This window comes from Lithobates pipiens, unplaced genomic scaffold, assembly GCF_037356315.1.
Source record: "Lithobates pipiens isolate NorthernLeopardFrog02 unplaced genomic scaffold, aLitPip1_a1.2 Scaffold_8, whole genome shotgun sequence".
Classification (NCBI taxonomy): Eukaryota; Metazoa; Chordata; class Amphibia; order Anura; family Ranidae; genus Lithobates; species Lithobates pipiens.
In genome coordinates this window covers 152,631,866-152,657,351 of record NW_027507903.1, presented here as the reverse complement: position 1 = coordinate 152,657,351, position 25,486 = coordinate 152,631,866, and positions in this window count along the sequence as shown.

Genomic DNA, 25,486 nt, shown 5'->3' with positions numbered 1-25,486 from the left:
GAGGTGGAGAGCACAGGGGGAGAGATGGAGGGCACAGGGGGCAGCATAGAGCATGGAGGGAGGTGGAGAGCACAGGAGGGAGGTGGAGAGAACAGGGGGGCTGGAGAGCACTGGGGGGGGTGCCAGAGAGCACTGGGGGGCTGGGGAGCATTGGGGGAGGTGAAGAGCACAGGGGGAGAGGCGGAGGGCACAGGGGGAGAGGCGGAAGGCATAGGGGGGCAGCGTAGAGCATGGGGAGGTGGAGAGCACAGGAGGGAGATGGAGAGCACAGGGGGAGAGTCGGAGAGCAAAGGGGTGCAGTGTAGAGCATAGGGGGAAGTGAAAAACACAGGGGGAGAGGCATAGGGCATAGGGGACAGTATAGAACATGGGGGAGGTGGAGAGCACAGGAGTGAGGAGGAGAGCCCAGGGGGGCTGGATAGCACGGGGGGCTAGAGAGCACTGGGTGGAGGTGGAGAGAACAGGGGGGGCTGGAGAGCACAGGGGGCAGTGGAGAGCATTGGGGAGGTGGAGAGCACAGGAGGGAGGTGGGGAGCACAGGGGGAGAGACGGAGGGTACAGGGGGCAGCATAGAGCATGGGGGAATTGGAGAGCACAGAAGGGAGGTGGAGACACTGGGGGGCTGGAGAGCACTGGGGGGGGGTTGAGAGAACAGGGGAAGAGGCGGAGGGCACAGGGGGCAGCATCGAGCATGGGGGGAGGTGGAGTGCACAGGAGGGAGGAAGAGAGCACAGGGGGCTGGATAGCACTGGGGGAGAAGTGGAGGGTACAGGGGGCAGCGGAGAGCATGGGGGAGGTGGATATCACAGGGGGGAGGTGGAGAGCACACGTAGAGAGGCACAAGGGGCAGCATAGAGCATGGGGGGAGGTAGATAAAACAGGGGGAGGTAAAAAGCACAGGGGGATAGGCAGAGGGCACAGGGGGGCAGCGTAGAGCATGGGGGGAGGTGGAGTGCACAGGAGGGAGGAGGCGAGCATGGGGGCTGGATAGCACTGGTGGAGAAGTGGAGGGCACAGGGGGCAGTGGAAAGCATGGGGGAGGTGGATATCACAGGGGGAGGTGGAGAGCACATGGAGAGAGGCAGAAGGCACAGGGGGGGCAGCAGATAGAATGGCGGAGGTAGAGAGCACTGTGGGGTGGTAGAGATCACTGTGGGGGGGTAGAGAACACTGTGAGGGGGTAGAGATCACTGTGGGGGTAGAGAACACTGTGGGGGTAGAGATCACTGTGGGGGGGTAGAGAACACTGTGGGGGGTAGAGAACACTGTGGGGGGTAGAGAGCACTGTGGGGGGGGGGGGTAGAGAGCACTGCGGGGGCAGCAGAGATAAGCAAGATAGGAGGAGTAGTGGGGTGGCTGCATATAGAAGAATTATTCTCTCCATCTTCCTCCCGCAGTACCTGAAAGCCTGCGAGGGGGAGAGGAGCAGCAACAGACATTCAGAGACTGCAGGAGGAAGATGGAGAGAATTATTCTTCTATATGCAGCCGCCGCACTGCTCCTCCTATTCAGGTTACAGGGGGCCACACTTACGTTCTCTCTGATCCAGGGCTGCAGCAGGCTTCTCTCCCCTTTGTGGTCACGCCCCCCGACACCAACGCCTGAACTATACTGGAGAGGTGTCTCCTCTAGCTCCCCCCCCCCTTCATGTTACCGTCCCCTTGTTCCGATGGCTGAGCCTGAGCTGAACTGACAGCCGGGCGGCCGCAAAAAGGTTCTGGTGACCCTTTTGTGCACAGTTGGGAATCCAGCTTGCGTTCTCTTCTGTGTATCACCCGCAGTCTAATGGGGCTGCAGAGCGAGCCAATCAGTCCTTGGAGCAATTCCTACATTGCTATATTTCTGCCCACTATAACAACTGGTCAGACCTATTACCATGGGCAGAGTTTGCTCAAAACAGTGCCGTGAATTCTGCCTCCCGATTGTCTCCATTTATGGTGAATTATAGTTTCCAACCTTCCATGTTGCCTGACTCGTTTGTTCCGCAGAGTATTCCTGCGTTAGAGGAGCATCTCCGTGGTCTTTGTTCCACTTGGGTACAAGTCCAGGAGGCTTTGCATCATGCTAATGATAGGTACAGACTCCATGCTGACCGCAGACGCCTGCCTGCGCCTTCCTACCAGGTTGGGGACAGGGTCTGGCTGTCATCTCACAATCTCAAACTTCGTGTTCCTCACTGAAGTTTGCACCTGGGTTTATTGGGCCTTTCCTATCCTTCTCAGGATTAACCCAGTGGCTTACGTGTTGGACCTTCCTCCAAGTATGCGCATCTCAAATGTGTTTCATGTCTCCTTATTGAAACCGTTGGTCTGCAACCGATTTACCACCTCGGTGCCACGTCCTCACCCTATTCAGGTTGAGAACCATTAGGAGTATGAGGTACAAGCCATTGTTGACTCCCATAGGTTCCGTGGGCGCATACAGTACCTGGTGCATTGGAAGGGGTGCGGTCCGGAGGAATGCTTCTGGTTTTCATCCTCGGATGTACATGCCCCTGTTCTCCTCCGCAAGTTCCATAGACATTTTCCCCTCAAGCCCAGTGGCCCTCCGAGGGAGAGGGGTCATTGAGCAGGGGATACTGTCAGGGCTGGCTTAGCCCTTCCTTCTCTGGACTGGCTACTAGGCTGTCAGCTAATTGCCAGCTCCCATCTCTCTCCACATTTACCAGCTGTTCCTTATCCAGCTCGTCTGACCTGCCTACTTAAAGCTGTCCAGCTCACTTCATATCTGCCTTCGCCTTGGTCACATCACAAGAAACCATCTCATGCGGTTCTGTTCAAAGACTGGATTACTGACATCCCTTCTGGCTCCTTATCCTGCTTGCTGTTGCTCTACTTGGATCCCTGACTTCTGGCCTGGCTGATTACCCGATCTGGTTATTGATCTCTGGACTGGCTGACTACTCGATCTGGTTACTGGGCTCTGGCTATGCTTTGACTATGCTTTCTCTATTTACCTTTTTTATTTTTATTTAATAAACAAGTGTGATTTAATTGTACTTCTGTTTTGATCTGATTCATGGTTTCTGCCAGCAATCCAGCCTCCCCCCTTCAGCTCTGGTGTCGGGTTTCTGAGAAGGCTAGGAGGCAGTAGAGATCATGAGCTCCATGTGAGGGGGATGTTACAGCCAGCACAGCTGGAACCTACATCATGGCTTTACCTGCTGACCAGGGATATTCCCCTCTCACACACATTCGGCAAAGTAGGCGGGTTATGCGAGGCCCCTGTGACTGCGAGGCCTTAGGCCACCACCTACTTTGGCTAATTAGAGAGCCACCCTCTGAGCAAGATGAAAATGAGAGTAAATAGAGGACACCTCTGCCGTGTACCTCTAGTGATTTGTAAGCTTTGAAATTGCATTACTTCTGTAAAGACAAGGACTGAAGGAGAGGTGCATAGTGCAGATGTTGCAGAGTGCACCTCTCAAGTGAAGCCACATTTCTTTAAAATTTGGGACTTTAAATAGGTAGTTCCGGTGTATTCTATTGAAGGCTTTCTCTGCTTCTAATTTGAGAAACCACTTGCACTTTGGTGGATTTTGCAAAATGCTCAGGCTCAAGATTTGCCTTATGGTATCTGGTGCTTGTTGCCCTGACACAAGTCCCACCTGATCTTACTTCAGGAATGGTATGTATTGTGAGATTATCACAATCTGGAATTCTATTCGCCCGTCTACAATGAACCCCCCTTTTGCGCTTAAAGAAGTAACACCTGTTAGTTTTCTATAGTTATTTCAAATATTTTTAAGGATATATTCCTATATGAAGCTGCTACTTCTTTAATAACCAACATATAACACAAGGCAATATTCTGAAAAACAACAACCCAGTTACTTCATAAATATTGCAGCAGCACTTCTTATAAACTGTCCAACATAAATTGCCAGTTATTAGTGGACCAATCAGAGAGATGTGTTTTTCGTTGTTTGTGCTGAAAAGCTTCCACCAAGGGTCACCACGTGCACTGCAGACTCCCCTATGGGGATGCTCTCACCAAATCGCTGAGGGATTTGTGCCTTTAAAAATATTCCACCACGTATCAACTCTTTCCACACCATCCACTAGATGTCAGTATTTCAGTAGGGTTCCGGACTCATGTGAAAAAAATGTAAATGTCCACATAGTGTAAAACTGTAAACAATTTTATTAGTTTTACCAAGCCCCCTTTATAAAAACTGCGTACCACATATGAAGTAAAATGAAGCATAAAATTGATAAAGTGCACTGTGCCTTGTCTCAGAAGGGGTTTCGCCGCCGGAAAGCACTCCTACCATCCGCTGACTACAGCACCTGCTTGATTTCCTGATGGCTGGACCGCACCGCACCGCTGGAATGCTCGCATCACTTCTGGTAAGCCACGTCCCTGACGTGTTTCGTCATATACGACTTTGTTAAGAGGTCGGATATAACGAAACACGTCAAGGACGTGGCTTACCGGAATTGATGCGTGCGGTCCAGCGGTGCGGTCCAGCCATCAGGAAATCAAGCAGGAACACATCCGCTGTAGTCAGCGGATGGTAGGAGTGCTTTCTGGCGGCGAAACCCCTTCTGAGACAAGGCATAGTGCACTTTATCAATTTCATGCTTCATTTTACTTCATATGTGGTACGCAGTTTTTATAAGGGGGGCTTGGTGAAACTAATAAAATTGTTTACAGTTTTACACTATGTGGACATTTACATTTTTTTTCACATGAGCCTGGAATCCTATTGAAATACTGACATCTAGTGGATGGTGTGGAAAGAGTTGATACGTGGTAGAATATTTTTAAAGGCACAAATCCCTCAGCGATTTGGTGAGTGCATCCCCATAGGGGAGTCTGCAGTGCACGTGGTGACCCTTGGTGGAAGCTTTTCAGCACAAACAACAAAAAACACATCTCTCTGATTGATCCACTAATAACTGGCAATTTATGTTGGACAGTTTATAAGAAGCGCTGCTGCAATATTTATGAAGTAACTGGGTTGTTGTTTTTCAGAATATTGCCTTGTGTTATATTGTGAGATTATATTGGCTACGAATTTTGCAAACATTCTAAATCTACAGTTAGTAGAGAAATTGTTATGACATTTTTTGCTGCGACTGGCTCCTTTCCTGGTTTAGTCAGAGTAATTATTGTGGCTGTTCACATCTCAGATGGAAAAGATACAGAGGACACAACAACATTGTAAACTTCTCTAAACAGGGAGATAATATTGAAGAAAAAAAACATTTAAGAAGTTTGCCTGCCTTGTTTGAATTTTGGTAAATATTTTGCTTCATAGATTTCATGTGTTGATTTTAACAGGATAATAATAGGGCCCAGAGCTCATGTCTAGCTTGGGTCAATTGTGTACTAATGGGTTGGGTTGCATTTTGGATTGGGTCATTGACGGGACGGGCAGCGAGGTACCAAATCATGAGCAAAGCCGAAGTCAGTAATGGAATTGGAATAGGAATTAACGATAGATCAGAAGCAGAATCCAAGATCAGATCAGGAGCAAGCCAGCATTGGCAATAAGGGATTCATACATGATAAATAAAGGACACAGGGAACAGCTGAAGATCAGTCAGCACAGAACATGGGCATGAGCATCCTTAAAATATCCCATCTGGTGTCAACAGTAATTGAAGCATGTGCTTCAATTAAAACTACACCTTTGGCAGATTTTTTTTTTATAGCAATATATATATATATATATATATATATATATATATATATATATATACATACATACACACATACACATACACATACACACATATACACAGTATATTGTATTCTATTCACTGAAAATAAAGAATAACATGTGAGAAACTACATTATTTTGAATTATTGAATTATATTGTCATTTTAATAAACTGACACCCACAGTATTTTCATGCAATACTACATTTCTGCACAGGAAAAAAAAATATTTAACAGTGTTATGAAAGAAATATGCAATAGCATCCCAGAAATAAGTAAATCCTTAATTATTTCCAGCGAATAATAAAAAAAAAAAGGTTGCATCACCTATTAAAGATGCAACTCACATTTTCTGTGAAGTTATGAGTGTGATTGGTTTGTCCCCCATAAAACAAAGGTATTCATGGAGACAAATGAAAGCCAAGAACTCATTAAGATCAGGCTCTGTTTGGAGACAGGTTTACAAGTGATGCATATCCATGAAGAGATTAATTTTACATTTTCTAAAAGTTAATAGCAGCCAAAATGTCAAGCTTGTAGGCCACAATGCTGTGGGAATACTGCCGAAATCCAGTGTGTGAAATGATTCATTATTATTTCATATTGACCTCCTTGTGGCTGTACAACGTGTATTGTATGTTTAACCCTGACACTATAGTAGATTTAATTCTAATATGATTTTTTGTGCATTATGGCTATAGTACCTATAAGTTACTCCAGTTTTAACCCTACAACCAAAAAAGGGCTCAGGAGTCACAGAAAAAATACATCTTAAAACATTAATATTTGATGATAACAAAATGATTTAACATAGCAAAATGTCAGATAAATTGACTTATATGTGTATAACAATGTATTTCCTATGGAGGATCCACAGTGTCTGTGCAAATTTCCCCCCTGACTTACTGATACCTACCTAATTAGCTCTCCACCACAGCTCCTTCCACTACCTCAGCCAGTGAAAATCCCTAGTGCTTCTGGGTAAGGGGGAGCATGTGACATCACTGCTCCCCCTAACATTTGACCCCAGCCAACACTTACTTGCTTCAAGGGAAGAATAAATGGCCAAAAAATGCTGCTAGGTGAATAAATAGGTTGGAGTTTCCTTTGCACAGCCATTATCATTTTGCCCTTAATGTGGAATGTGACTGTACGCAGAATTATAATAGAATACTTCTCCATGCATACATTTTATTATAATACTGAAATTACAGTATAAAAAACACACATTTGGGGGGGGGGCGTGGCCACCGCACTGCTGAATGAACAGCTGATCTAAGACCACCGTTCCAACGATGGGAATCTGAGCCCTCTGAGGTGTCTCTGACTGACTCCACCAGCACCAGCACCTGACTTAAGTGCAGCATAACAATCGGAGATGACCCGCAAATGGAAAAACTACTCACTCCCAAAGAAATTACAAGATTTCTTCCCACCTACAGCCCGGAGCACACTCCAAGATGGTGCCGATGGCTGCCCTTCCGGCTCCTCAGGTAGATCTCTATCAGCCACACCGAGCCCGGAATCGAGAGATGGATCTAAACAACATTCTCCTGATGCTTTTACACCTCTCTCCTGTAGCCCAGTGAAATCCAAGCCCTGCATGGCAGCGGCCTCCCACAGCACTAAGGTGAGAACATATCAGGGCTCCATTGAGGACACGAGGGAGCTGGCAGTCACAATTAACTCTTTCCCACTGCCAACCAGCCCATCTCAGACACTACTTTTAAAAGATATACTGGTCTCTCTGTGTTGTTCCCTCCATGCAGATATGATGGCATGCATGAGAAATTTTAAAGCGGAAGTGGGAGAACTAGGAGGCAGAATTGAGCATGTTAAAAAAGATGGGTGAATATGCATCTTCTTTTTAGTAGTGATGCTTTTTCTCGATGACAGCCATTATATAGCTGAGGGCGGGGCCACTCAGTGATGTAAACTGGTGAACCTGCCTTCATATGACGTCACGTGGGGGGCTTTGGTCACCCAAAGGTCCTGGTAATGGACTAGGAGGGGGCTTATGCCCTTTTTTCAATGCATTTTATCTATATTGATCTGACATTACAGCCACGATCAGTTTTAAATGACGTTTTTCCTTTAGAAATGTAATTTTGCTGTGGTACTCTTCAAAACACGAGAAAACTGTGCCACTTTACAGGCATACTATAGATACACCCCCCTCCCCCCTGGCACAATATTTAAAGGAATATTTAATTTTTATTGTTTCACTTTAAGTTTTATTAAAATCACTGCACCCGAAAAAATACTGCCTTTTTTTCTAAAACTTTTTTTTGCATTGATACATGTCCTCTGGGGCAGGACCCGAGTCCCCAAACACTTTTTCTTAAAATAAATTGCATATAAGCCTTTAAAATTAGTACTTTTGATTTTTCATGTTCGTGTCCCATAGACTTTAACGGTGCTTACGTGTTCGTCCAAATTTTTTGCCTGTTCGCATGTTCTGGTGCGAACCAAACCGGCTCATCCTTACTCATTAGTAGACGCACATAATGACCAGTCTAATGAGTTGACCTGGCTTAAAACTAAAGTAGTGGATCTCGAAGACAGGTCACATAGGAAAAATGTGTAAATACGTGAGATACCTGAAACCATCCAACCTGCACAGCTTCACCAATATGCCCATGATTTCATGACAGCTTTACTGCCATCAGTACTGGTTTTGGAGCTGGTTATTAACAAAATCCACCACCTCCTCAAGACATCCCATATAATATTCCTAGAGACGTGCTGATGCGGGTACATTTTTTTCATGTAAAAGAGCAGTTTATGCTGGCCTTTCGCAAAAACGCACAACCCCCTGAGCAATATTCCTTCATTCAACTATTTGCAGATCTCTCACAGTACACTGTGCAAAAATGCAAATCTTTGATATCTGTGACTAAAGCACTTTGAAACCATAGCATTCTGTACAGATAGGGATATCCATAAACGCTAACTATCATCCGTGAGGGTAAGTCCTCAGTGATCACAAACCTAGAAGGCCTAGCTCTGCTACAATCCTAGGACATCCTACCTGAACAGAACCCTGAAGGATCCCTTTAGTATGAAAGGAGTTAAAGTAATTTAGAACATTTCATACCCAAACACAAAGGCAGCTATCGAACACTCCAATCAGCCGAACAAGAAACCCATATGAATAATTTTCCCCCAAGTACGAGATGAGGCTCTGTACTGAGGGTCAAGCAAGAATCAGACTCTTTATTATTAGAACTAGAATACATCTTATATACAGTAGAAGAGGAGGTCCCTCCTCCTGCTCATATTACTCTAACAATACAACTGTAACCAGAAACAGAATTAACATGAACTAATTAACTAAACCCTTAAAGCAGCCAATGTGACTCCCTGCCCTCCTGGGCATTGTATGATTAATCAGGATTTCACTACAGGTCAGACTTGTTGTCTCCGAGCTTCACACATTAGTATACACACAGGAAACCTTCTCACAATAGCAGGAGCTAATTACATTTAACAACAATGGGGATTTAATGACTCTTAGGCCGCGTACACACGGGCGGATTGTCTGCCCAACTAAGTTCGTCAGACAATCCGACAGACAGTCCGTCCAAATTTTGAATGAACGGACTTGACCACACACGATGAACAGACAGTCCGCTGAAAACTTGCGCGATGACGTGTACAGCACATACGACGGGACTAGAAAAACGACGTCCAATACACTGCAATGCAACCTTCAGCCGTGTAAATCCTTTCTGAGCATGCGCCATACTTAGTCCGTCCAACTTGCCTACACACGAGCGGACTGTCCGCTGAAACCAAGTTTGGACGGACAAAACCAAGTTTGGACGGACAAAATTACGGAAATTCCGAAAGACAAAGTCTGTCAGACTATCCGCTGAAAAAGTCCGCTGAAGCCCACACACGAGCGGATTGTCCGCTGAAACACGGTTCAGTGGACTAAGTTGGGCAGACAATCCGCCCGTGTGTACGCGGCCTTAGATTCCATACTAGACTTATTTACAATAAACACATTCTAGCAGACAACAGACAGACAGGTGGCTGGAGTTGATGACATCAGCACCTTCTATGAGCCTTAACATTATGAAACCATCACTATAATATGGTATATACAGGGTTCCCAGAGTCTGTGTGTTTTGGGGGGACATGGGCTTGAATCCAAAGTAACATTACTTCAAGGTCCCCAGGCATACACCTAGCAAAGAGTATTGTTCCCTTAAAATCCATGGCCCATAATTGAAAGGAAGGAGGCTAGCATTCAGTCCTCTCCAAAAGCCTCTGTTCCGACTAGGTCTGTCACAATCCCCATCCACTTCTAGGATGAATACCGAGGATGACTGGCATGTTGTGTCGCATAAGCGAAAAAACAAAAAGCACAACAATTGAACACCTCGGTTACAATAAGCAACCTGAGCTACCCGATTCCTGAATCACTATGGAGCTCACAGTAGATGAACTTCCCCTCCTGAGAAATGTGCAGTAAATCTGCCACCAGATTCCAGTTGGAATCTATTTTTTTATCTTGTTGTTTACATGTTTGTTTTTTGACTTTCTCTTTATTACTCTCTATGTTTTCTCCCTACTGCTATACCCCTCCTGAGATGGAAGACGAGTATACACATATAAGGATGACCTTATCTACTTCAGCGCTTGCAAATTCTTGCTTATTGACCCTGTGAAGATGCCCTGGGCTTGATAAGGTACTGTTATCATTCCTCCTTAATTATCAACCATACTACTTAAAGTAACTTCCTTCAATGTGCATAGGTTAAATCATCCAGCTAAAAGAGACTCGGTCTGGAGAGAAGCCCTCAATTTGCAATTTGACATTCTGTGCATAAAAGAGATACACTGGTTGGACTCAGATGCCCCCACTTTTTATCATTAAAAATTCCCACATATATTCAAAGCTTCAGCGCCTAAAAAGCAGAAGGGTGTCCTTATTGCTATCAAAGACTCTGTGTCTTTCTCCCTCCAAGAGATACATGCAGATCCTGGAAGACTCTACCTGATCTTAGTGGGTACATTCAAAAAAACCCTACACAATTGTCAACCTGTATGCACTTAATACTCACCAACTTCGCTTTCTGAAGAAATTGTTCTGCAAACTTAATAAAATTAAGAGAGGAGCCTTAATAATGTGTGGACACTATAATGTATTGGTGGACTATGGGATAGACACTACCTCAAAAACCCAATGCCCTCTACCTGCATTACAACCCATGCTTCAACACTAAAATGAACAGGACTACACCTTTCATTCCTCCAGGAATAACCCCTATTCCCGCATTGACTTAATCTTGGTTGACAAATTCCTACTTCAAGCAATCTCCTCCTCCACCAAACATAACATCACGTGGTCTGACCACGCATCTGTCTCTATAACAGTGAGTGAGGAGAATACTCCAGCTTCTACATATATCTGCCGTGTTTACTCTCATTTGTTTTAACAACCCTCGCAGGTGGCGCCCATAACTAGCCTAAATTAATATTGTGCTTTGAATGCTCAATCTTTGTCTAATCCATTTAACTTGTGGGGCGCCCATAAGGCCTACATCAAAGGCATTATACTCCAAATGTGCTCACGGGCAAAAAGGCAGAGGACACAGAAATTAGACTTTCTTCTATCTGATATTAGAGTCTTAGAGACCCAAAACAAAAATGTGTCTGACGCTATCACAGCAAACAAATTGTCTAAGTTGTCCTCCGATCTCAGGCTCATACTTTTAGAACTATTTGATAAGCATATCCAATCCCTCAAATTGGCCCACACTCTTCTGGCAATCGAGCTGGAAAATTCTTTGCCAAGGGGCTAAAAGATCATGAAATCCAAACGAAAATTCCTTTTATAATTCACAATTCAGAAAAAAGTAAAATCTTCAACCCTAAAGAGATAGCAAACTCTTTCGCTGAATATTACTCTTTATATAATCTTACAGAAGACCCTAATGTTCCACAGCCCACAGATGATGCCATTCAAGCTTTCTTGACAGATCTTACACTCCCCTCTTTAACACAAACACAATTGTAGTCCTTTAATACACTGAATGATTACTATAAGACCTTTCATGATGCCCTTTCCCCCACATTGAAGTTGGTTTACTCCGAAGCATTGTCCTCTGCCTTGTTTCCCTCTGAAATGCTTAAGGCGTATGTTTTTACCATCCTAAACCCAGGTAAACAGCCTATTACTCCAGCTAATTTCAGACCTATATCCTTACTAAATACTGACATCAAGCTCTATGCTAAAATCCTGGCCCATAGGCATCTCCCTATCCTTCCAACTTTGATCAAACCTGATCAAACAGGTTTCACTACAGGCAGGCAATCATCAGAAGAAGAGTTGTTGATATTATACAATATGCTGGGTCCTGTCGGGTGCCTTCTCTACTACTCTCTTTGGATGCAGAAAAGGCATTCAACAGGGTTCAATGGGGTTACATGACTCACACCCTCAAAAAATGTGGCTTCACTGGACCCATCTTTTCCACTATCTTAGCTTTATATTTCTCCCTATGTGCACAGGTATTTTTTTCAAATATGCTATCTCTTCCCTTTCCATAACCATTGTAACAAGACAAGGGTGCCTCTGTCCCTCTCAATCTTCAATCTTCTCATAGAGCCCCTAGTGGTGCTTCTCCCTCCAAGCAAAATATCATAATATAAACCTTTTCAATGATGATATCATTCTATTTCTAACCTCACCATATACATCCTTACTACTTGCCCATGACATTCTCAACAAATTTAGCCAGATTTCGTACTACAAAGTTAACTTTACCAAACACTCATACTAGGTTTGAAATTTCCCTCCCATCTTCAATCCCACCTACAAAATGCCTTCTCTTATAGATGGAATAAATCAAGCATACCTTACTTAGGACTAAAAATCACAGCAGACCCCTCAAAATTAGCAGATGATACAATTATAATCCCCTAATATATAAAATATCAAAGGAAACAAAGCATTTGTCTAAAGTGGAGTTGACCTGGTCTGGCCATTTGTTATCCTTCAAAATGCCCATATTCCCTCAAATATTGTATATTTTTTTAACTCTACCCATTCCTCTTAAAAATACCCACCTTAGATCTCTAAACTCCCTTCTTAAACATTATATTTGGAGTTCCAAGTGACCTAGATGCTCCAGAGTCCTTCTACTCAAACACAGATCTGTGGGTGGTATGGGATTAAGTGATATACATGACTACTTTCGGGCATCCATGCTTAACCAATTTAAATATTGGTTCTCCGCATCCCCTGATATCCTTTGGAGCAGTATTGAACAGTCCTTGAGTCCAACTATGGACCTACGAACCTTTTTACAACTAGACTTATAAAGACCATTCCCCCAATGCCAATTCCCACTAACTATACAAGCCTAATTAATGGAATAGAGAGATCTTCACAATTTGGCATACTTGTCCTCTAATACAATAGATATCCCAATACCTATTGATATCCCAACATATGCAATTCCACATACTACTCACTTGGATTGGCTTGCCAAAGGTATCTCCTGGATTGCCGATTTATACGACAATGCTCTTAAACCATTTGATGTACTAAAGAAATAATTGAATCTACTACCTACTGATTGTAATAAATATTTTCAGGTTTCATACTTTTTGAAATCTTTAAAGTCCCATCATATAGTCCTCCAAAATATAGTGTGGCAATTCTATACAAAGACACCTACACCTCCCAAAGGGATATCTCTCTTCTACAATCTTTTTCAAGACAAACTGAATTTCATCAAATTCCGTCCTTAACAAAAATGCAAATCAGACAGGTAAAACTTTTATAACTACCCAGTGGCAATGTGCATTCAGAACTATATACAAAGCCTTTAGATGTGTAAACCATTTGGAAATATTCCAAAAAATAGCTCTGGGGTGGTACCTACGTGGCTACGTTAAAGAAATTGTGGTGTTCTAGGAAACATTATACATGTGTTTTGGTCATGCAAACATCTCCCTAGTTTTTGGAAAAGCATATTTAAATATATCTCACATATTACAGGAGTCCTGACATCACCAAGCCTGAGTGTGGCATTACTAAATCTAGGTATTAAGGGCTTCCCTCCCTCCTTCTATACGGTGGTTACACATGTCCTATTAGCCTCTAGAACATTGATAACTAGATACTGGAAATCCAATAGAGTACCCAATGTTTCAGAAGTAATTGAAATTACACAATCTAACTACATCTATGAATCTTTATTGGCTAATAAAGAGAAGTTTTGACAATCAGTGGACAATTTGGACTGACTGGTTTAAAGTTGATTAAGGTTTTTCTTCATAAATATGTATTTTTGATCACATTAATATCTCAGCAATACTCATCTTTTGCTTAATTTAAAAATGGTTAATATACATCTTGTTACTATCCATCTAATCCCTTACCCCTCCCTTTTCTTCCTAAAGTTATTATTACACAGAAACATACTGTGATATTCTTATAGGTAAATCTATAACTGCCTACCCATTGTATGTTTACACCTCATATAGATAAACCTATACATATACAATGTATGTTCTGGTTGACTAATGCTTTCCTATTTACTCTTTGTACTACTTTGTACTACATGTTGTACTTTGAAAAATATCTTTAACCGCTTGCCGACCGCCTCGCACCGATATACATCGGCAGAAGGGCTCTTACAGGCAGAATCACTTACCTGTACATTGCCCTTTAAGAGGTGGCCAGTTGGCGGCAAGCTCCATTAGTCGGGTTGCAGGTCCCACAGACTCGATCACTGCTGGGATACATGCGATCACCTCACAGGGAGGAAGAACGGGGAGATGCTAATGTAAACAAGCATCTCCCCATTCTGCCTAGTGACAGTGTCACTGATCTCTGCTCCATGTGATCAGCGCAGAGATCAGTGACGTGTCACACACAGCCACGCCCCTACCATTAGAAACATGCCCCAGGACACACCTAACCCCTACACTGCCACCTATTGGTTAACCCCTTCACTGCCAGTGTCATTTACACAGGAATCAGTGCATGTGTATAGCACTGATTGCTGTATAAATGACAGTGGTCCCAAAAATGTGTCAAAAATGTCCGAAGTGTCCGCCATATAGTTGAATATATTTAAATATGCTTTTCAAAAAACTAGGGAGATGTTTGCATGACCAAAACACATGTATAATGTTTCCTACAACCCCACAATTTCTCCAACGCCGCCATTAAAAAAAAAATATATATTAATAAAAATACCATAAAGCTATCCCCTATTTTGTAAATGATAGAACTTTTGCGCAAACCAATCAATAATCGCTTATTGTGGGTTTTGTTTGCAAAAATATGTAGAAGAATACGTATCGGCCTAAACTAAGGAAAAAAAAAAACATTTATATATTTTTGGGGGATATTTATTATAGCAAAATGTAAAAAATAATGTGTTTTATTTTTTTTAAATTGTCACTATTTTTTTGTTTATAGCACAAAAAAATAAAAACCCCAAACAAAATTGACATCCTTTTTTTGCCCGCAGGCCACCTCTTAAAGAGCAAGATACAGGTACGTTAATCTACCTGTATGTGCCCTTCTGCTGCAGCATATCTGCGTGAGGCGGTTTGGAAGCGGTTAAACTCTTTGTTAAAGTAAACCTAAAACTAAGACAAAAAAAAAATACTTTTTAGTAGATTTGGGTTCTCTTTAATAATGGACAAACAGTAATTCCTTGACACAGCTATAGCACTTGGTGGGACCTGTGTGAGGAAGAGGCATTGACTGGTTGCTCAGATGCTCAGATGCTGTAATGTAATGTGATTGTTTTTTTATATTATGTTTATATTAGAAAGAATTAATGCTAAATTAATTAAATTAATTACATTAATTAATTAAAATAATGCTAAATTAATGCTAAACTTGAAGTATAACTATAGCCAGCTTGAGGCCATTTAAATATGTAGTCTTAACAAAGAGTAAACAAACTTTAAAGCAAGCCATTAAGGATCTCTCTAGCTATATCCACTCTGCAATCATTAAAGTTATATGTTACATTCAGTTTAAAATAAAAAATGAAAGACAAAAAACATTTGTATATACATATAATAAAGATTATACATACTTTTTTTATAGGTGATCACATACCCTCTTTTCTCAGCTACATAAGGAGCTTGGAGAGATAGTGGAGGAGAAACAGCACCACACTGATCTTCACAGTGAATGGCTGTGCATGTGGGAACATGTCAGCACAAGTCTGATCATTGGAGGAGAACAGACTGAGTTCTCAGCACAGCTAGAAAATTGAAAATTGTTATCAAATACTTACTGTCATTTTCCTTTCCTGGCCCATCCTCACATCAGCACACACTGGGTTACCACCTCCTCTGGAACCCCACATGAAGAACCGTACCTAACTGAATAAAAGACAACCCCTCCCCCAACTAAGATGTTTGATAACTTAGCCTGCGACCGGCCACTAGGGAGGGAGACCTGTGCTGATGTGAGGATGGGTCAGGAAAGGAAAATGACAGTATTTGATAACAATTTTCCATTTTCCTGGCCCACCTCACATTAGCACACAATGGGTTATGCCCAAGCTAATATAGGGCGGGAGAGAACAAATGAAAAGATACACTGTTATTAATTCGACCAAAACTGAAGTCTCCCTGCTGTGCACTCTCGCGTGAAAAAGACTACTTCCCAGTTTTTCTGGAAACTGGATACCACTTTAAAATTGAACTTGTAAGATAGACGTGGTATCTAGGGATGAGCCAAACACCCCTGGTTCGGTTTGCAGCAGGACATGCGAACAGGCAAAAAATTTGTTCGAACAGCTGAACGTCGTTAAAGTCTAGAGCCCACGTATATGAAAAATCAAAAGTGCTAATTTTAAAGGCTTTTGTCATAAATAGTGTTTAGGGACCTGGGTCCTGCCCCAGGGGACATGTATCAAGGCAAAAAAAAAGTTTTAAAAATGTCTGTTTTTAAAACTTGGTGATTTTACCAATGCTTAAAGTAAAACAATAAAAGTGAAACATTCCTTTAAATTTCATACCTGGGGGGTGTCTATAGTATGCCTGTAAAGTGGTGCATGTTTCCCGTGTTTACAACAGTTCCTGCACAAAATGACATTTCTAAAGGAAAAAAGTAATCTAAAAGTACTCACGGCTATAATTAATTTTCGGTACGGGAAATACACACAAAAGTATTTGAAAAAAAACAGCATGGAATTCCCCCACAGTCCATTACTAGGCCCTTTGTGTCTGGTTTGAATATTAAGGGAAACTCCAAACCAAATAAAAAAATAATTGCATGGGGGTCCCCCAAAATTCCATACCAGGCCCTTCAGGTCTGGTATGGATTTTAAGATGAACCCCGTGCCAAAATGATAAAAATGGCATGGAGGTCCCCCCAAAATTCGATACCAGACCCTTATCCAAGTATGCAACCTGGCAGGCCACAGGAAAAGAGGGGGGACGAGAGAGCGGTCTCCCCCTGAACCATACCAGGCTACATGCCCTCAACATGGGGAGGGTGCTTTGGGGTAGCCAAAGGGGATCCCCAGATCCTGGCCTCCCCCTGTGTGAAATAGTAATGGGGTACAAATGTACCCCTACCATTTCACGAAAGAAGTGTGAAAACTGTAAAAATGACATGACACGGCTTGGGGACAAGTCCTTGATTAAAAAAGTGCCACTGCCCCCCTTTGACACTATGGGGAAGCCATAGGGATGTCCCTGTGCATCAGAGATGGGTGTTTTTTCTTTTTTGGTCCATCGGCGGAGCAAGAGAAGAAGGTTGGGATAACTGGGACAGTTTTATTTTTTATTTTTTAATAAAGGACTTGTCCCCAAGCCGTGTCATGCCATTTTTATCATTTTCACACTTTTTTTGTGAAATGTTAGGGATACATTTTTACCCCGTTACTATTTCACATGGGGGGAGGCTGGAATCTGGTGGTCCCCTTGTTAAAGGGGGCTTCCCTATTCTGATAAGCCCCCCCGCTCACAGACTCCCACAACCACCGGGCAAGGGTTGTGGGGATGAGGCCCTTATCCCCATCAACATAGGGACATGGTGCTTTGGCTAGCCCAATGCACCCTCCCCATGTTGAGGGCATGTGGCCTGGTACTGTTCAGGAGGGGGGGGGCGCTTTCTCATCCCTCCCTCTTTTCCTGCAGCCTGCCAGGTTGCGTGCTCTGATAATTGTCTGGTATGTATTTTTGGGGGGACCCCCACGTCATTTTGTTTATTTTGCTGCAGGGTTCCCCTTAAAATCCATACTAGACCTAGTTTGGTTTGGGGTTCCTCTTAATATTCATACCAGACACAAAGGGCCTGCTAATTGACTGTGGGGGAATCCCATGCTGTTTTTTCAATTACTTTTATGTGTATTGCCGGGACCAACAATTCATTATAGCCGCAAGTACTTTTAAATTATTTTCTTTCCTTTAGAAATGTCATTTTGTGCAGGGATTGTTGTAAACAGGGAAACATGCACCAATTTACAGGCATACTATAGAAACCCCCCCCAGGCATGAAATTTAAAGGAATATTTAACTTTTATTGTTTCAAACATTATTTAAATCACTGCTCCCGAACAATGGCTGTTTTTAAAACTTATTTTTGCATTGATACACGTCCCCAAACACTTTTTATGATAATACCATGCATATAAGCCTTTAAAATTATTACTTTGATTTCTCCCATAGACTTTTAAAGGGTGTTCCGTGGCTTTCGAATTTGCCGCGAACACCCAAAATTGTTCACTATTCAGTGAACAGGCAAACACCCAATGTTCGAGTCGAACTTACTTTCAACTCAAACATTGGGCTCATCCCTAGTGGTATCCCTATCTCTGGTAAAAAAAAGAAAATAAAAAAAAGACACCAAAGGGCCCATGCAGGAAAGTGTTGCAATCTTCAACATCCTTCTGTCTGAAGTAGTTGCTGTCAGGAGAACTAGTTTTACCATGAGGTACTTCAATGTAAATGAAACCATTGGAGCAAAGGGTGCTGTCAGATCTAAGCCTAATACCACGTACACAGGATCGGAATTTTGGTCGGAAAAAGCTCTGATGGTTTTCCCGAGGGAATTCCAACGGGATTTCGCTCAGGCTGTCTTGCATACACACGGTCACACCAATTTCCGACTGCCAAGAACGGGGTGACGTACAACATGTACGACATGACTAGAAAAAGGAAGGTCAATACCCAGTAGCCAATAGCTTTCGCCTGGTAATCTGAGCATGCGTGAGTTTTTGCATGTCAAACGTACGCATTTTCAGATAGGAACTTTTTCCGACTGAAAAATTGAGAACATGCTCTCAAGCTTTTGCCGGGGGAAATTCTGCCATAAAAAGTCCAATGGAGCATACACATGATCACATTTTCTGACCAAAAGCTCTCATCAGTCTTCTGCTGGCTGAATTTCTGATCGTGTGTTCAGGGCATTAGTCCCACAGAGGGAACAAGGATTTCCTTCAAGGTCATATATAGATTGTCATCTGGAAGAAGCATCTGGTCACTGGCTTTTGCACCCATCTGAAGCCTGTGAAAAGATAAAGTAGAGATCTGTACCTTAAATGGTGTTGTAGGGCAGACCAACCTCTAGCGCTGACTGTAAAATGTCAAGAATATTGGCTAGACCAGGGAATACAGGAGCGAAAGGTATTGCTGAGCAAATAAAACAACCTCCTCCCAGCCACGTACAAGTCCACGTGTTTCTTGGGACTGTAAATCATCCCTAAAAGACTGCTGCTACTGATGCTGAGTGCCAGGCTCCACCTCCATGCTGACACATGCCTCCTCCTCCTCTTCCTGTGTGATGGGTGGGACAGCAGGAACACTGTCTGGATAAAGGGCGCCTTGAGAGGCAAGGAAGTCCTCTTCCTGCCTCTGTTCTGCCTCAAGTGCCCTGTCCATTATTCCATGCAGCGTATGCTCCAATAGGTGGACAAGAGGTACAGTGTCACTGATGCATGCACTGTCACTGCTCACCATCCTCGTGGCCTCCTCAAATGATGATAGGACAGTGTATGCATCCCTGATCATGCCCCACTGGCTTGGTGAAAAAAACCGAGCTCCCCTGACCCTGTCCTGGTGCCGTAGTCACACAGGTACTCATTGATGGCCCTCTGCTGCGTGTGCAGCCGCTGCAGCATGGCCAACATTGAGTTCCACCTGGTGGGCATGTCACATATAAGGCGGTTCTTGGGCAAGTTAAACTCCTTTTGGAGCTCAGCCAGTCGAGCACTGGCATTAAATGATCGGCAGAAATGCACACAGACTTTCCTGGCCTGTCTCAGGACATCCTGTAAGCCCAGGTACCTGCCCAAGAACCGCTGTGCCACCAGGTTAAGGACGTGAGCCACACAGGGCACATGGGTCAGTTGTCCCTGTGGGAGGGCGGAGAGGAGGTTGGTGCCATTGTCACTAGGGATGAGCCGAACACCCCCCAGATCGGTTCGCACCAGAACTTTCAAACGGACCCCAAATTCGTACGAACGTTAGAACCCCATTGAAGTCTATGGGACTCGAACGTTCAAAATTAAAAGTGCTAATTTTAACGGCTAATATGCAAGATACTGTCCTAAAAAGGGTTTGGGGACCTGGCTCCTGCCCCAGGGGACATGGGTCAATGCAAAAAAAGTTTTAAAAACGGCTGTTTGGCGGGAGCACTGATTTTAATGACGATTAAAGTGAAAAAAAAGTGAAATATTCCTTTAAATATCGTGCCTGGAGGGTGTCTATAGTATGCCTGTGAAGTGCCACGTGTTTCCCGTGTTTAGAACAGTCCCTACACAAAATTACATTTAACGGAAATAAGGTCATTTCAAACTGCTTGCGGTTTTAATGTTATATCTGGTTCCTGCAATATGGTTGAAAATCATTGAGAAAAATGGCATGGGTAGCCCTCCCTGCCCATTACCAGCCCCTTTGGGTCTTGTACGGATATTAAGGGGAACACCGTACCCATATTAAAAAAAGGAAATACGTGTGGCCCCCAGGCCCTATATACTCAGAACAGCAGTATACAGGCGGTGCAAACAAGACAGGGACTGTGTAGATTTGTTGTGTTAAGTTGAATCTGTTTGTAATTTTCAACTAATACATTTTTAAAGTGTAGCTCCAGTCAAAAAAATCTATTTTTAAGCTTTTTGGAAAACATAGGGAAGGGTTATCACCCCTGTATAATTTGTTTTGCCGTCCATCTTTTTTCATCTGACTTGCTGTTGTCTCCTTCCGTTTGCAAGTAGGAGATGTTTGTAAGTTGGATGTTTGAAAGTAGGGGCCTGCCCTATATGCTCTGCAATGGCGGAACAAGGTGTTGGTTTTGCCACAACATTGTAAGCCCTCAAAGTGACTCTTGGTGGGCGCTGGAGCGCCCTGCTGTGAACGATTATATCAAGAATTGTAATTACATGCCATTGTTGAACAGTGTTAGAAAAATTGACCTTTGGTGGTTGTGGTGCTGGTGCCACAACACTATAAGTCCTCACAGTTACTCTATGTGGGCACAGGAACGGGCCCTCCTGTGAAATATTATATCAAGAATTGTAATTACATGTCCCTGTTAAACAGGGGCAGAAAAATTGGGCCTTAGGCACTGGTGCTGGTGCCACGACACTGCAATCTCTGCCATATACTCTAGTTTTAGTGCAGGAATTAGCCCTGCTGCAAAGCATTGCATCAAAAATTGTAATTAAACGCCCCTGTTAAACAGGGGCAGAAAAATTGGGCCTTAGGCACTGGTGCTGGTGCCACGACACTACAACCTCTCCCATATACTCTAGTTTTACTGCAGGAATTAGCCCTGCTGCAAAGAATTGCATCAAAAATTGTAATTAAACGGGGCGTGGCCTGACTGCGGAGCTGCATGGACGTGTGAGCCCAGAGCTCCGAGCGAACCGGGACTACAGCGGCTTATAGCGACTCAGCTCAACGGCCCCCTGCCTCGTTATAGCAGCGGGACTCACCACAGCACTGTCCACCATGTCGGGGAGACGTCGCCAGCACCGCAAACCGCAACGCTTGACCGATTTCTATCCGCTCAGCGGGAGAGAAGTGGAGCAAGATGGCGCTGAGGCCTACACAGTGAGGAGACCGGCACCTAAACACAAACCGACGGCGAAAGGTACATCTCTCTTAAATACAGACTTAGATGAGGAGAAATCTGCCTCCCACTCCACCCCGTCCTCCCGCAGCCCTGTTAAAGCTAAACCCAGACTAGATGAGGATGGATTGAGTCCGGCGGTGAGCCAGGCCTCGGATTCAGGGGAGGACACTAGAGATTTACCTGAACCTATTGAGACATTTCCTACACAAAACCAGCCTGTGTTGGACACAGTTTTAAAGGATATGTTACTATCCTTGCGTAGCACATTGCAATCTGATATGGCCAAGCACATGCACAGATTCCACACGGATATACTAGCATTGGGAAACAGGGTGGATCATGTGGAAGCAAAAATGGAGGAATTTGCAGGCACTATCAACGATTTGGTAGATGCTCATGATGAGCGGGAAACTGACATGGAATGGGTTAAAGCAAAGATGGCGGACATGGAGGACAGATCCAGGAGGAATAACCTTAAAATAAGGGGCATCCCTGAATCAGTACAACAGTCGGACCTCACCCTCTATGTCGCCAATATGTTCAAAGCCTTGCTCCCTGATCTCAGCGACTTGGACGTTACTATTGATAGGATCCATCGCCTACCAAAACCATCCCACCTATCGGAACAAGTGCCTAGGAATGTTCTTATGAGATTGCACTTTTTCCACGTAAAGGAGCAGCTGATGATATTTATGAGGAAACAAGAGTCGCTCCCTCCACAATATCACCGATTGCAATTTTTCAGTGACTTGTCGCAATATACTCTGCAAAAGAGGAAAAACCTCAACACAGTGACAAAGATTCTGCGCAACCACAAGATCTTGTACAGGTGGGGTTATCCTACTAAGCTCTCTATTACCAAAGATAATCAATCCTTTACCATCACATCCCTGGAAAAAGGGATCGATTTGCTTAGAGAATGGGGCATTATGTCGGAGGAAGATGAGAAGGGCTCCACCACTAGCACTCCACATGGCCTCCCACAGGAATGGAGACGAGTCACCGCTAAAAATGCTACTTCACACAACTGAAGCGGGCCAAACAGCTTCATTATTTTTACCATCAGTCCCGGTCCAGGACTGAACTCACCCCCCCAGCACGAGTTCGGCCTCGTGCTACTAAAAGGTTCATCACCTTCCCCAAGGATGGACCGCAGTGACTTGGAAACGCCTCGTACCATCCGGGGACTTTCCCACCTGCTGCATTTATGCTCTCCCTTTTGTTTGTTCAACTTTTTTTTTCTTCTTTCATTTTCTTCCTATTTTCCTATTCTTCCTCTGAGGTACCTGACTGATGCGATTTGGTCCCGACTTTTGAACTTCCTCGATCCACGGACCTGCCTTCCTCTTCGATACATGAAGGACTTGTTTGATGTGTCGACGCTTCCTGCGTTTCCCTGGGTGCCCTATTTTGTGAGTATTGACGCTATGACACCGAGACCCGGCAGGATCAAATCATCATATTTCCCATCCAAGTATGCCACTTAACATCCTCTCACTTAACACCAAGGGTCTGAATCACCCTGTGAAGCGTAAATCTCTGTGGAGAGAGGCATCCATGTATAATAGTGACATTGTGTGTGCGCAGGAAACTCATTTCTGTAAGCAGGCACCACCCAAATGCACGCACAAACGGTTTCCCTTTATATTCACTGCAAATGCGGACACAAAGACCAAGGGTGTTTTAGTGGCTATTAGAGATACGGTGGCCTTTAAACTAATTGAGCAGATATCAGACTCATTGGGTAGATACTTAATACTGATTTGTGAATTGAATTCTACTGTATACACTCTAGTGAATGTCTATTCCCCCAACAGTAGACAGGTGCATTTTTTTAACAGGTTGATGAAACGGGTTAACTCTTGCAAGCAGGGTCGGTTGCTTATATGTGGCGATTTTAATATCACTCTAGATCCTCAGATGGACTCCACTTCCAATGTTTCTAGAACCCAACCTTCCTTGTCACAGTCTGTCCACGGGCAGGGGTTATATGACGCCTGGCGTTGTTTACACGCCAATGAAAAGGATTATACTTTTTTTTCCCCACCACATGGAGTTTACACAAGAATTGATTTTTTTTTGGTGGATCAACAGCTACTCTTACAGACAGCTTTGGCTGGTGTGAACTCGATAACGTGGTCGGATCATGCGTCGATAACCCTGTCCGTGGCAGACTCGTATAACCCGGGTACAGCACCGGTCTGGCGATTGAACACCTTTCTATTGCAACAACCAGAATTGAAGGAAAAATTAAGCACACACTTATTGAATTTTCTAAGCGATAATGTAGGGTCAGTGACTGATCCAGGTGTTTTATGGAATGCACAAAAAGCATATATGAGGGGTATACTTATTCAGCTGGGAGCGGGGGTCCGGAGGAGGAGGCAGCAGAGACTTAACGCGTTACTCAAAGAGATAACGGACCTGGAAACGCAAAATAAAACTCAATTTTCCCACTCTAACTCCCAAAAGTTATCTATACTCAGGTCTGACCTTAGAATACACTTACTGGAAAACTTTGAAAAAGCATCTAAACGACTCAAAATGACTTATTATTCCACAGGCAATAAGGCGGGGAAGTTGCTAGCGCACACTATCCGAGGGCATAGATACAAACATAGAATCCAATTCATTCTACACCCCACTACTAATCAGAAACTTTATCACCCACAGCAGATAGCTGACGCTTTTAGCTGTTACTACAGTAGCTTGTACAACTTGAAGGACGACCCGCTGACTACTCAACCTACATCAGAGACTATCGAACAATTTCTGTCAGGTTTACCGATACCCAAATTGACAGCGGACCAGTTTCAATACTTAAATGCCCCGTTCACTTTAGCAGAAGTGCAAAAGGCTATTGAGTTGCTTCCGATCAATAAGTCACCGGGCCCAGACGGTTTTAGTGGGGAATATTATAAAGCATTTACAGCTACACTGTCACCTCTATTGCTCCAGGTTTTCCAATCCGCTGCTGCCTCGTCCTCCTTTCCTCGGGAAATGTTGGAGGCCTTGATTGTCGCGCTGCCAAAACCGGGGAAGGAGCCCACCTCTCCGGCAAACTTTAGACCAATATCATTATTGAATACTGACATTAAGCTTTATGCTAATATGATAGCTTTACGATTGATTGACATACTACCTACGATTATACACCCAGATCGAACCGGATTTACCAAGCACAGACAAACCTCAGATGCCACGCGCCGCATGATAAATGTTATCCACCTTGCGCGGACGCAGCGAAGGCCTTCTCTGCTCCTGTCTCTGGACGCGGAGAAGGCCTTCGATAGGGTGCACTGGCTCTATATGACCAGGGTGCTGGAGTCCTTTGGTTTCTCTGATTTAGCTTTATCCACGATTCTGGCCCTGTATTCGGAACCCTCAGCCAGGGTTTACACATCAGGCATCCTCTCGACCCCATTTAAAATATCGAATGGTACCAGGCAGGGGTGCCCTCTGTCACCTCTAATATTTAATCTATTGATGGAACCCTTAGCCATTGCTATTAGAACCCATCCGAATATTAAGGGTTTCCCTCTTGGTAACCAGATGCACTCTATTAGCTTGTTTGCGGATGATGTAGTTGTAATCATGACAGAGGTGGGCCCCTCCCTGGCGGCAGCGCATGCTACTTTGAAATTGTTCGGACAAGTGTCCTACTATAAGGTGAACACTAATAAGTCTTATATCCTAGGATTGGGTATTGATAATTATACTAGCAGCAAGCTCAGGGCTCAATTT